The sequence below is a fragment of the Piliocolobus tephrosceles genome, chromosome 11, assembly GCF_002776525.5.
Source record: "Piliocolobus tephrosceles isolate RC106 chromosome 11, ASM277652v3, whole genome shotgun sequence".
In the NCBI taxonomy this organism is placed as follows: Eukaryota; Metazoa; Chordata; class Mammalia; order Primates; family Cercopithecidae; genus Piliocolobus; species Piliocolobus tephrosceles.
Genome location: NC_045444.1, coordinates 117,145,229 through 117,158,822, shown reverse-complemented (window position 1 = coordinate 117,158,822; position 13,594 = coordinate 117,145,229). Strand labels below are relative to the sequence as shown.

The 13,594-nt window shown below is 43.4% G+C and overlaps 1 protein-coding gene across 2 annotated transcripts in view; it reads right to left on the bottom strand.

The window, feature by feature from the left end:
* The window catches only part of CAB39 (calcium binding protein 39), a 109,705-nt gene extending 96,382 nt beyond the window's left edge, over positions 1 to 13,323 (bottom strand). The window contains exon 1 of one of the 2 annotated variants that reach the window (XM_023193899.2): positions 12,940 to 13,323. The gene's annotated coding sequence lies outside the window, so the exon portion shown is untranslated. Of the gene's footprint in view, positions 1 to 12,367; positions 12,623 to 12,939 lie in introns of those variants that run through there. The other variant, XM_023193900.3, reaches the window with a different exon arrangement.
* Positions 13,324 to 13,594: the final 271 nt, after the last annotated feature.

Sequence of the window (13,594 nt, the reverse complement as noted above, 5' to 3'; positions counted from 1 at the left end):
AACGAATAGGTTAGCAACGATCTTCAAGAACAGAAATGGGTGATTTTAACAATATAAAAACAGAAAGTATTTACTTTGCTGTGTTTACATACAGGAAGATACTAACAGTTCCTAGTTCCTTCCTGCCTACATGGGAAGGTTAAGGCATAGGGATGCAGGCCACTGTACCTGTGACTAATGTGCCATATGAGACTCCCCCAAAGCATATTAGATAGCTATAATGAACATAAGTAAAAGGATCCTATAAAGACATCAAAATGAAGCCAGGTGCAGTGGCTCATGCCTGTAATCCCAGCACTTTCGGAGTCCAAGATGGGCAGCTCACTTGAGGTCAGGAGTTCAAGACCAGCCTGGCCACCTGTAATCCCAGCTACTCAGGAGGCTGAAGCACGAGAATCACTTGAATCCAGGAGGCAGAGGTTGCAGTGAGCCAAGATCGTGCCACTGCATTCCAGCCCAAGTAACAGAGAGAGACTCTGTCTAAAAAAAAATCAAATTAAAAAGCAAAACCATCAAAATGACTTTAAGTCCTAGAAAAATATTCCAATTTAAACTGTACGATTTAATATTTTCAAATAATCTCAAATATGGAAGAACCATGCATTCTTTCAGCAATCCTATCCTGCCCCATCCTTATCTAAGACATTTAATAGAATCCTACTAAAAAAGGAAATAGTTAATAAATGGATGGTAGCTTCTAGAAATCAACACATAGCTCGGACTCTGGCAATCAACATCAAGTGCAGTCTCATGATTTGTAGATTCCATCTTTTCCTTTTATGGAAAAATCGTACTTTTAACTTTCCTAATTTTCTTGCATGGCTCCATTTCATCACAACTCCTCAAAGATCATTGACAGCAACTCAGTCATGAGAAATGAAAGTTCTCTGTGTCCTGAGACATCAAACATCCTGACCAGGAGACTTGATCTCATCTGTTTCTGTATCAGAAATGTCCTACGTTCCAGGATGATGCTACATTCCAGTATCCTGTGGTAGAGGCAGCATGGTAGGTTGCAAGTTCAAGCTCTGTGACCTGGATTTCAAATCTAGGACCCCTTTCTACATGTATAACTTCAGTACAATTATATAATTTGCTTGTTTTTCTCCATTACTCACCTAAAAGTATGAGGACAAAATTTGATATTAAAAAGGGCTATTAAAAGATTAAACAAGGTAAACTATTCACAGAGGTCTTAAACAATTTATCAGCAGCTAACATACATGTGCTATGTTAGCAATTATTTATTCTTTTTATCACATTCCTCCTGTTCACACAAGCAGAGAATCTGTATGCCTTTATGCTATTTTCTTTTTCTCTTTTTGGAGACAGTCTCGTTCTGTCACCCAGGCTGGAGTGCTGTGGTGCAATCTCCGCTCACTGCAACCTCCACCTCCCAGGTTCAAGCGATTCTCATGCCTCAGCATCCCAAGTAGCTGGGATTACAGGTGTGCGTCACCACACTCAGCCAATTTTTGTATTTTTAGTAGAGACAGGGTTTCACCATTTTGCCCAGGCTGGTCTCAAACTCCTAAAAGCCCCAAGGGATCCACCCACGTCAGCCTCCCAAAGTGCTGGAATTACAGGTGTGAGCCACACCACCAGGCCCTCTTTATGCTATTTTCATACTGAATTGGTATGTGGCGGTGATGCTGATTGGAACCTCTTATTTCAGCAACTTCAGGTCACACTGAAGACAAACTGGAGGATAAAAGAAACAAACTGAGAAACAATCCATGGCTAGAAAACTCAAATGCCTCAGTAGTGCCATTAATAAACGAAGTAGCGAGCTATGTTTAAGATAATGGGAACCCCTGGCCAAACAATGCCACGGGGGCACGGACAGGGCAGGCCAAGACATACGCTGAGTTCTTTTTCCTCCTACCCTCTAATCTCCTGCCCAGGGCTTCCACTGGCTAGACCCAACCAAAGCCCAATCAGCAGGCAGGGGGTTCTGGGTGCCCCGGTGATCGTGCGGCTCTCCAAGGACAGTGTGGGGTGGGGCACTAAAAGGAGGAGAAGGGTCTGGGAGGTGAGACAACTGGAGGATCAACACAAAGACAACACACTGCAGGAACGTACAGATGAGGACACACCTGCTGCAGAAGGGGCAGCAGGATTTCTGTGATGTGGCTTTGGAGAGTAAAACTTACTCCCCCAAGAATGTTGAATCAGAGACTTGCTTGTCTTCCTGTTTTTGGGGGAGGTTCAACCTTAAAATTTAAATGGGGTGGGTTCAGGAAGCCCAAAGCAGAGAAATGAAAATAAAATGTCTAAACCAGAAAGGAAAAAAAAAAAAACAAAAAAAAGATAATGGGAAATCAGGCTCCAACTATTGTAAATCCCCTGTAAATGTCCCTTTTCTTAGGTCAGGACACAAAACTAAACCCCCAAAGGCAATATAATAAACTGAGAATGGGCAAACTCACCAAACCTGCAGAAACGTGGATAAGACAGGAAACAGTAACTTTTTTTAAATTTTAATGAATTAAAAACTACAAGAAAGCTAAATTAATAGGTTACAGGTATGAATATATTTGTATTTAATTACAAGTTTATAAAGAATAAAAAAGGCTTGAATAGCCGCTAAAGTATTCATTCTTTTCTTTATCAAAACTGAAAATTAAGAAAGTTAAAAAAGAATAGTTTTAAAACTACACAATAATATAGTATAAAGCTCGGCAACCGAGAGTCCACTTGCAACTGATACAAAACAACTTTAAGTGGCTCCTTTTCGCTATTTTTAAAACTTACTATTTCAGAGGGCTGAGATCACAACAAATGATACATCCAACTAGAGATCAAGAGTCTAGCTTTACTTGGAGGTTACTTAAACACTTCCACAGTCTTAAAATATTTTTCAAAGTACGTATAGTACAGCAGAAAGAATTTGAGACTTCAACCATCATAAAAGCTAAAATGTACTGGGCACTTAGAGCACACTAACAGACACACTATGCATGGCATTCTTACTGAATCCTCACAGCTACTTTATGTATAGGTTCTATTATTGCTCTGTTACAAATGAGAAAGCTGAGGAAAAACAGGCATTAAACGCCCTGCCCAACAACACACAACCAGGATTTAAATCCAGAATGGCCAGAGCCCCTCCCACCTCATTTCTACACTGAGCTTTAGTTTTCTCACTTATACAACAGTTTGGGGCTGGGCAAGGTGGCTCATGCCTGTAATCCCAGCATTCTGGGATGCTGGTGCAGGAGGATCGCTTCGGCCCAGGAGTTTAAGACCAGCCTCGGCAATATAGTGAGATCCCATCTCTACACAACATATTTTTTAAATAGAAAAATGAAAGTTTGTATCGTATATTCTCACTCTAACATAAGTTTATAAATTCATGTAACCTTGTAGTGTCTCTCAAATTGCATGCTGATTTTCGTAGTTCATAAAAAGCATTAAGAAATAAAACAGAAAATATCAGAATGCATTATATGTAGTAAGACCTAAGTACTGTTTCATGAAATTTCTTTTTCAGTTTTGAGAGTGTGTGTATATGTCTTGGGTCACTGATCAAAAACATAATTTCTCACTGCAGGCTGAAATAAAAAAAAAAAAAAAAAAGGTTGGAAAGCCACTGCAATCTTAGTTGAATTTCAACTGATAAAAAATTATCATCCCAATTAGCAAGTAAATGCTTTGAATGCCATACTAATAAATATGCAAATAAGAGAGTTTCTCAAACTGTGTTCCAGTAGAACCTTTCTTCAAGATGTTTGTGGGTATTTCCTGGGGGGAAGGGTGTTCTTTCGACCAAATATACTTGAAGGAAGGAAATATAATGTGCAGTATTTCTCAACTTGCCAATACACACTACTAAAAACTCTGACAAGCTCTGCAGAAAAACAGTAACACAATCACCATCAAAAAGAAAAATCTATTTAACTACGTTTAACCCAGTGTTTTCCCAAGTTAAAATCTCACCCTGGAAGCTCTCCTATAAACAATCTCTCATAAGACTGGCATTCTACAAAACACAATTTGGGAAACACGGCTTTATGTGGAACTTATCTGGGAAAAGGGGATCCTCATAACCTTCAATTATCATAGTATGTAAATCACTTTCAAATAAGCACAAATATAGCTGAAATAAAAAGATAAACAGAAAATAACTGTATTTTGGTTAAGTATCTCATCTCTGCTAAGCAAGTTTTCTTTTTCTTTTTTCTTGAGATGGAGTTTCCTTGTTGCCCAGGCTGGAGTGCAGTGGCAGGATCTTGGCTCACTGCAACCTCCACCCCCAGGGCTCAAGCAATTCTCCTGCCTCAGCCTTCTAAGTAGCTGGGATTACAGGCACCTGACACCATGCCCAGCTAATTTTTGTATTTTTAGTAGAGACACGGTTTCGCCATGTTGGCCAGGCAGGTCTTGAACTCCTGACCTTAAGTGATCTGCCCACCTTGGCCTCCCAAAGTGCTGGGATTACAGGCATGAGCCACCATGCTGACTGCAAAAGTTTTCTCATACTCTATCCTGGCTAACATGGTGAAACCCTCACTCTACTAAAAATACAAAAAAAATTAGCCGGGTGTGGTGGTGGGCGCCTGTAGTCCCAGCTACTCGGGAGACTGAGGCAGGAGAATGGCGTGAACTCGGGAGGTGGAGGTTGCAGTGAGCAGAGATCGCGCCACTGCACTCGAGCCTGGGCGACAGAGCAAGACTCCTTCTCAAAAAAAAAAAAAGTTTTATCATACTACCACATAGCTGTATCATTTAGTATTTATAGAAAGAACGTATTATTATACTCTGAAAACATGAGGTGGGGAAACGGGGAGAGAAGATAAATTTTAAAAGGTAAAAAACAAAAAACCTCTATTCAAATAAATTACAATCTAGAGACATGAAACTTACATACATATGAAAAACCCGTAACTCACCAATGCTGAACAGCGATGAAACGATACTGTAACTAGAGAGATGGAAGTCAAAAGAGTATCTACCTGGGTCACCTTAATGGCCTGAGTTTCTGTCTCCCAGCTATAGAATTCAAAAGTAAATGAACTGGCTGGCTGATCATATGCCATCAAAGCAGGAAAAAACTTGTTTACCGAGAGCTCCTTGAGACCGGGTCTTTAGAACACTACCTAGCACAAGGGGCATTAAAAACTGCTTAAGCCTGGTGCGGTGGCTCACGCCTGTAATCCCAGCACTTTGGGAGGCGGAGGTAGGCGGATCCACAAGGTCAGGAGTTTGAGACCAGCCTGGCCAAGATGATGACACCCCGTCTAAAATTAGTCGTGCATGGTGGCGCACACCTGCAATCCCAGCTACTCGGGAAGTTGAGGTGGGAGAATCACTTGAACCTGGGAGGCAGAGGCTGCAGTGAGCTGAGATCGTGCCATTGTACTCCAGCCTGGGCAACAGAGTGAGACTCCATCCTGAGAAAAAAAACAAACTACTTGTGGACCAAATTAATAATAGACATTTGAGGAGTTATAAATGCTAATGGGTGGTGAATATCACCTTTATGTCTTACCAGTGACAGAATCCCGAGCTGCAAAGAACCCTGTGATCTAAGCCAGGATGCCACCTTTACATAGGTAGGGGATTAATACCAACTACAGCCAAAGCATGTTCTTTACATCCCCAAATTTGATTCTACATTTTTGGTCCTTTCTTTCCCACTCTCGTTGCCTTTGGTTAACATCTTTCCTTCCCCTAAAACAAATAGCTTGCAGAACTTTACAACAGTTGTGACAACGAAACTGATGTGAGGCTTGAGGATTTGTTAATAAATAGCCTGACTTACTAAGATTATACTTTACAAACATAAAACATTTAGTTCTTAACTACTTATTCATAAGCACAAAGGTAGAAAATCTGAAAATACACATTTTGATGTTACTCTCTTTACCCTAAGCAGAGAACTTCAGTACTATGAAATAACACTAGGCATCTGACCAAATGGGAGAAAAAAGGTTAAAGCACAGTCACATGCCATAAAGTACTCAGACAGACTGTAAGACCACCAGCAAAAGGGGAGGGAACCAGTGCAGGAGAAAAAGGCAAGTCAGAAGCCTACATACAAATCACTGAAAATAAGGGCAAGCGAACTTGAGGGGTTCAATCTGGGACCCCTGGTGTAATAATGGGATGACTGAAGCCCAGAGAGATGAAGTTACTTGTCCAGAGTGACAACATAATTAGTCACGGAGTCAGGACCCAGTCCAGAGCTTTTGATTCCCAGGCTTCTGTGTTTCCCACTGTAACACAGGCCTCCCATCTTCTCTACAAGAATAATGTGGAAATTAAATACTATCTACTGGCCTAACTAAACTATAAGCCACTAATCAAATTATGACTATATAACTAAAACATTTGTAACAAACCATCTCTTTTAGATTATAACATGTGGTCACTGCTTGGAAATCTATTAAAGTCCAAATTAGGATCTATTTATAAACCTTCATTCTAAAATACTAATTCAAAACTGCTCAGCAAGGAAAATAAAATGATTTCATATGAGGGAGTCATACCCTATTTCAGGGAGCACATATTTTGAAGTAAGGCAGACCTGAGTTCAAATTCTGGCTCAACTGTGCAATGTTTGTGTTATCCTGGACAAACCCCTCACTTTGGTTTCCCATCAATAATGATGTTGGGGACAATACTACCTAAGAGGTTTGCCCAACATTTAGTGGACCTAAATGGTAATCCCCCAAGCTAACTAATTTTTGTTAATTTCTCTTGATTCTTCGCCTATTTCAACTTTGAACTTCATATACCCCTCCCAAATGACTTGCCAGCTACATCACAAATATTATGAGTATTAGTATATTAAACCTTAAAAAAGAATTATATGACAAAGAGCATTTAATATATTTTGAATACAACCTTTGTAAATGTTAGTGAAAAGATTCAAAAGGAGATATTACTGCATAAAGTATGATACTTAATTCAAGTAAACTGGACAAAGAATGAAGAAAACCAGGCTCCAGATTCAGTCCTGTGGCTAATAAGCCATATGACCCTAGGAAAGAGACTTCACTTTGCAGAAAGCTACACCTGTTACCGCTCAAAGTGAACCAAACTCTGCTCTAGTTATGGTGGGCCTCAGTGTTCCCACCTGCAGAAAGAACCATTCTGCCCAGGTTATCTCTGAAGTTCTAAAGTTTCTCCCACGTGGAAAAGCCTATCCTCGGCATCACACAACTTATGTCTAGGCATCTGATATATGGCAGCACGTCAGATGTAGCAACTCAATTAATTGTCCTACAACCCTCTCAGATATTGTCTATTATTACCATCCAAGGAATTCAAGCTAGACAGAAGGAACTTAAGGTTATAGAGCCCACAGCAGAGGAATGAGGGTTCAAAATCTAGGCAGTTTGGCTGCACCTGTGCTTTTAACCACTAGCTAACACTGCCTCTCCAAATTCTATAAATCTAAGAGTGGGCCTTAACTACAGACATGTAAACAGAAACCTGTTCAAGTGTTTCTTCCTAGTGTCTCAATACAGCTGACATATAATCTACCGCGAAAGGAGACAACGGTGACTAACATGTTAACAGTCGGTACCCTGTAAAGAGCAAGTTACAGTTCATTAGACAAGGTCAACGTAGGAACTTAATTAAGATAAAGCTACACAATGTATATTCTGTTTCTCAAACATATTACCAAAATAAAATGTGTGATTTTTTTTAACAGTATCGTACTTTCTTGGTCCTCAACAATTTTTGCTAGATAATGCTCCCAAAGAATAATTACCATATAAAACCAAACTGCCACTAAATAATGGCTAGATTTTCTCCATCTTTGAAAATATGCATATGAACACACACACACAAACAAGCAAACACAATCTCTAACTTAAACACTATATTCTGAGTACCAAGACAAAAGCTATTAAAGATCATACAAATAGGCATGCACTGGATATGGTCAACATAAATGGCCAAGGCAGGATTTACCTCCCTCCTTTGGAGCCACTTCACACCCGAATGACCTCTTGCAATTCTCTGCATGCCATTCTCCCTTCCTCTGCAGGCTTGACATCACAGCTGCTATAAACCACAATTCTGCTGTCCCCTCACCCCTTCTGTTTTAAAAGTTAAAAGCACTGTGGGACTGGGAAGCTCAATGAAACAGAAATGGCACAACGAAGGACTACAATGCACCCCACCCGCCAAAAATGCAGATGGCAACAAGCTGTTAACCTGATTTCATCACCACCAGTCTATGATCTGCCACCTAGGCCCACAATAACTCTTCTCATAATCCTTGGAGGGCCTGAGAAACAGAGGCAGAACACTGATCATTTTATTAATAGACTGGTCTACTCTACAAATGGTGATGGCAGAAATATTTGCTTCACCTTACTCTACCCCCATATTCTGGACTGTAGAGATTAGGGGAGTTGAGGACAGTCTCTCTTTCTCAATGCAAGACTCCCTTGCAGGAGAATTTTTTAAAAAGTGGTTGGGATCTGGTCGGAGAGTCAGTAAGAGCATATAATGTAAGAACTCTCACACAGTTCAATTCCTTCTGTAATTAAAGAAGGCTCTAATACAAGTCTTCTCGCAATGGCCAAAAGATACTGATGAACAAATTGCTATGCAATTTTAGATTACTTGACTTCATAATGTCAGATCTTTACACCTCAGTAATAACAAGTCACAAGTAATTTAACCCAGAGATTCAGAGATTTGGTCTTTTTTCACACAATTTTATCACACAACAAAGTGTGTTAAAAAAAAGTCTATCAAAGGTTTTCTGTTACCCATATTAATCCACCTTCCACAGTCCCATTTCTGTAACACGTAAAGACATTCATAAAACCAAATGCCCAATTAAAAGGAGCAATGAAAAAGAGGAAAATGAATTTTTATTTTTATTATTTTTATTTTATATATATGTTTTTTGAGATGGGGTATCACTCTGTCACCCAAGCTGGAATGCCGTGATCATAGTTCACTGAGGCTGCAAATTCCCAGACTCAGGCAATCCCTCCTGCCTCAGCCTCTTCAGTAGCTAAGACAACAGGCACACACACCACCATGCCCAGCTAATTTTTTTATTTTTGTAGATATGGGGTCTTGCTATGTTGCTCAGGTCAGCCTCCAACTCTTGGGCTCAAGCAATCCTCCCACCTTGGCCTCCCAAAGCATTGGGATTATAGGAGTGAGCTACACCCCTCGCCCTGAACTTTAAAAGTAGGGCTGGAGGTCAGTGTGGTGGCTCACGCCTACAATCCCAGTGCTTTGGAAGGCTGGGGCAGGATAGCCTAAGACCAGGAGTTCAAGACCAGCCTGGGCAACAGAACAAGATCCCATCTCTTTTAATTAAAACATTTTTTAAATTAAAAAATAAAATAGACCTGGAATAGAAACAATGCCAGAGGCCGGGCGCGGTGGCTCAAGCCTGGAATCCCAGCACTTTGGGAGGCCGAGACGGGCGGATCACGAGGTCAGGAGATCGAGACCATCCTGGCTAACATGGTGAAACCCCGTCTCTACTAAAAAATACAAAAAAAAAAAAAACTAGCCGGGCGAGGTGGTGGGCGCCTGTAGTCCCAGCTACTCCGGAGGCTGAGGCAGGAGAACAGCGTGAACCCTGTTCACGCTGAGCTTGCAGTGAGCTGAGATCCGGCCACTGCACTCCAGCCTGGGCGACAGAGCGAGACTCCGTCTTAAAAAAAAAAAGAAACAATGCCAGAAAGGTAACCAAAAGACAATACGTAAAATGAAATTCCGTCCTACTACTCAATTTTATTTTGGGGGGGTGGGGTTGGGGAAGTTGGATTTGTGTATTTTCATGGCAGATGGCAAAACTGTGAGTGATTAGTCATCAATCTGGAAAAAAGGCTCTTGGGAAAGTATGGCAGTAACTACAGAAATCTATAATCCCACAAAAGTTGATCAAAACAGAAAACTTTAGTAAATATTCCAAGATAATAAAGACCCTGTGTGGCATACATATTTGCAATATACAAATATTAAAAAAAAATCAAGTTACCAAACCCTATACTTACACTGTACTTTATTAGCAGTTCTTCTATATTAACTTTAGGAAACGTACATAGCCTTACTCAGCATCTCACTTTATACATGATGAAACAGAAACAGAGATCTTATTAATACACCTTAGAATGTAAAATACATGGGAAAAAACTGGCTTAGTACAAGAACCTGAAGTAGAAAATGCTAATGAAGGGAAGTAAGCTGCCTTGAAATTAAAATACAAATATTCAGGCGGGCTTGGACGTTCACACCCGTAATCCCTGCACTTTGGGAGGACAAGGCAGGATTACTTGAGCCCAGCAGTTCAAGACCAGTCTGGGCAACATGTCAAGATCCGGTCTCTATAAAAATACAAAAATTAGCCGGATGTGATGGTACAAGCCTGTGGTCCCATCTACGGGAGGCTGAAGTTGGAGGATGGCTTGAACCTAGGAGGTTGAGGTTGCAGTGAGCCGTGTTCGCACCACTGCACTTCAGCCTGAGCAACAGAGAACCTGTCTCAAAAACCAAAACCAAGAAAGCAAATACCACCCATTTGTTATAGTAGCAAACCATTTCATGAAATATTCTATGCTGATATCCAGCCTGAATCTTCGTGATATCATGGTCAAAAAATAGTTACCCTATATGGATGGCCCTAGTGTAGAGACTATTTTTCAGGAGCGAAGTGGGGGGTGGGAAGGGATACTGCATCGCCGTCTGTGGGGGATGGTATACCAGCCATGATCGTAATCTTTTGACAGCATCCCTTTAGAAGTCCATTCACTCCTATAGCAGAGATCTGTGTGCTTTCTTCCTCTTCTATACCTCATGACAACACACATCCTGCCAATAAAAACTTTATTCAACAAGCAAAAGGATCCAAGTCTTACAGAGAAAGTAATAAATGTACTTCGAACAAGAAGCTTTTAGAAAAAGTTCTGTCCACACTAGTAGTTATTAAGCCTAACTACTGCATTTCATCTGGGGTAAATAATACAACTTTGTCAGGAAAACATAACACGCTTAAAAGATTTCCATTGTTGAGTAAAAATTTTTTATATAAAGATATTTAATAAGAAAAGCTTAGGGATATGTGTGTGTATACATACGCATACAATATATTTCATTATGCAGAGAAAAAATACACAGAAAAAGACTGGAAAGGAAATACGCGAAAATGTTAACAGCAACCAAATGTAAGTGGTTAAGATTATAGAAAATGTTACAAAGAGTTTCTAGTACTCCCTGAATTTTGCAAGCTTTGACAAAGATCATGTATTATTTTGAAATGCAGAAAATTTTTAAACTGCAAAAAGGTGGCATTCACTCGTAAACAAGTGCATGCTTACAAAACTTAGGCCCTAAGCTGCTTTCAGATTGTATATTCTAGATTTCAAATACAGCTGCTAATTACTTCCTAGCAATTTGAAGAAACCACAAAACAAAGCTAAACACTGTCACTTCTGGCTCTACTATAAAGATCTCGCAATAAAATTAAAATAAAAACAAAGTTTTACCTTTCTACAAAAAGGTCTACGTCCGGTTTTCTACAGAATATTAGTAACTTTTTTTAAAATCGTCAATTTGTTACTTTACACAAATGCCACCTCAAAGAATGTAGGTTTAGCTTAGTAATTCCAAAGTACAGACGCCTAATACAAAGTGCAAGTAGTTTTTATGCATTTTAGCGAACGCACAAACAGAAACACCTTCTGCGTGCAGATGGGCTGATTTTATATACACCTTTTCATTACCTCTTAAGAGCCTGACATCTAATGAAGCTTTCTGCAAAGATACTTTGCTTAGCTTGGGCATGGATTTACTTGAATATCTGGGAAGCTGTCAAAATCGATCTGAAACTGCATTATATTCAAGGCACAGAATGTCAACTCCTGACTGGGCCTCCTTCTCTCTTCCTTCACAAGAGCGCCTTTAATATCCCCTAGCCTACATTTCCGGGCTCATGAGTCACTGAGAAATGAGCTCTAAGTTTCTCTTAGAATGCTGCTCAAATAGCTCCTCTACAGCATTCAAGGATCTGGCCCCAAAATACCTCTTTAGCCCAATAACCCCCGCCCTCTGCACCACGCCAACAAACGGAATTATCCATGATTTCTAGGCTTTGTCTTCTCGTTTTTGCTGCCCCTTCCACACATTTCTTCTGCAACCCTCCTCCTAAATCCCATCAGGCCTTCGAGACTCTGCTCAGCACCCCCCTCCCAGGAAGCCTTCCAGGTTTCTGCTGGGGAGAAGTGATCGGTTCGGTTTTTCCGGGTGCCCTTCCAGCACTTTGTCGTTCTTTCACAGGACTTATCACCTCCTTCCCGGTATCGCAGTTATTTGTGTACTCGTCTTATCTCCCACACCAGAGCCTAAGCTCCTCGGGGGAGGGGACCGGGGCCCGCTTCACCTTTGAATCCCTCCGGCGCGGGTCGACTACGACGCCTGCACGCAGTCTGCGCTCCGGCTGGTTCCACTGAACTCGAGAACGCTCCGACCGCACAATTCCTAACCAGAAATCAGTTAAGCATTTTCCTGAATTGATCACAACGCTGGTATCTGCCTCCCGACAACAGGAAGTTTACCAGGGGCGGGAGCGAGGCGCCGGAGCCCGGGTGCAGCCGGTGACAGTTGACCCGGCCCGCACTTCCCCGCCCTCCCGACTCCGGCTCGGACCACCCCGCGCCGCCAGCCCCGCCTGAGAACCACGGAGGGGGCGGCAGGAGTGCCAGGACCGCAGGCCCCCGGGCGCCCCACGCCGACGAAGGCAAAGGGAGCGTCTCAGCGAGGGCTGGGGCCGAGCTGGGAGGAGAGGGCAGGCCGGGCCCGGCTGCTCCCGCGGGCTCCGGGGCCCAGCTGGGCCGGGGCCGCCGCCACCCAAGAAAATGGAGGCAAACCCGGGGCCGGTGAGGGCCCGGCGGGGCAGGCGGAAGCCGGGCAGCCGTCCGCACCACGAGCAGGGCCGGGCCGGGGGTCACTCACGGGGCTGGGCCGGGCGTTCCCTTCTCTGCCTCCGCGTCGTCGCCGTCGCCGTCCTCGGCCGCCGCCGCCTCGGGCTGCTCGTTCGGTCCCCGCGGCGTGGCTCGGACGCTCGGCCCCTCCGTTGTCTTCCGCCCGCTCCTGCTCCCAGCGACAGGCTCCCGCGGCGGCGGCGGCTGCGCGGGCGGACGGCGGCCCAGGGGCTCCCGCGGCTGCCGCCGCGCTGCTGCGTTCACTCGGGTTGCTGCTGCTGCTGTGGGGCCCGGCGCCGCCTTAGTCTTAGTCTATGCCCCCGCCCCGGCGCCTGAATGTTCTGTGTCTCCCAGGCCGCGCCGCTCCCCGATCCCCTCGCCCCACTCGCGGCCCGAGCCCGGCTTTGACGTGCGCACTGCGCAGCCTCCGAGGACGCGGCGTCGGGCGGCGCCGCAACGCCCCCTTCCGCCTTGGGCGCCCCCGAGCGGCTGGCGGACTCAGGGCGCCGCGAGTTGGCGCGAGGCCTGAACGGGAGGGGCCGAAGAGAAAAGCACAACCCAAGCGCCGCAGTTCCTCTTCCTCCTCCGCAGCTTTCAAGGCGGGGCTCAGCCCCTTCTCCTCCGCCTGAGCGCTCTTCCCGCGGGAATCGCACGCCCACTTTGAACGACCACTTCCTCAACTCTTC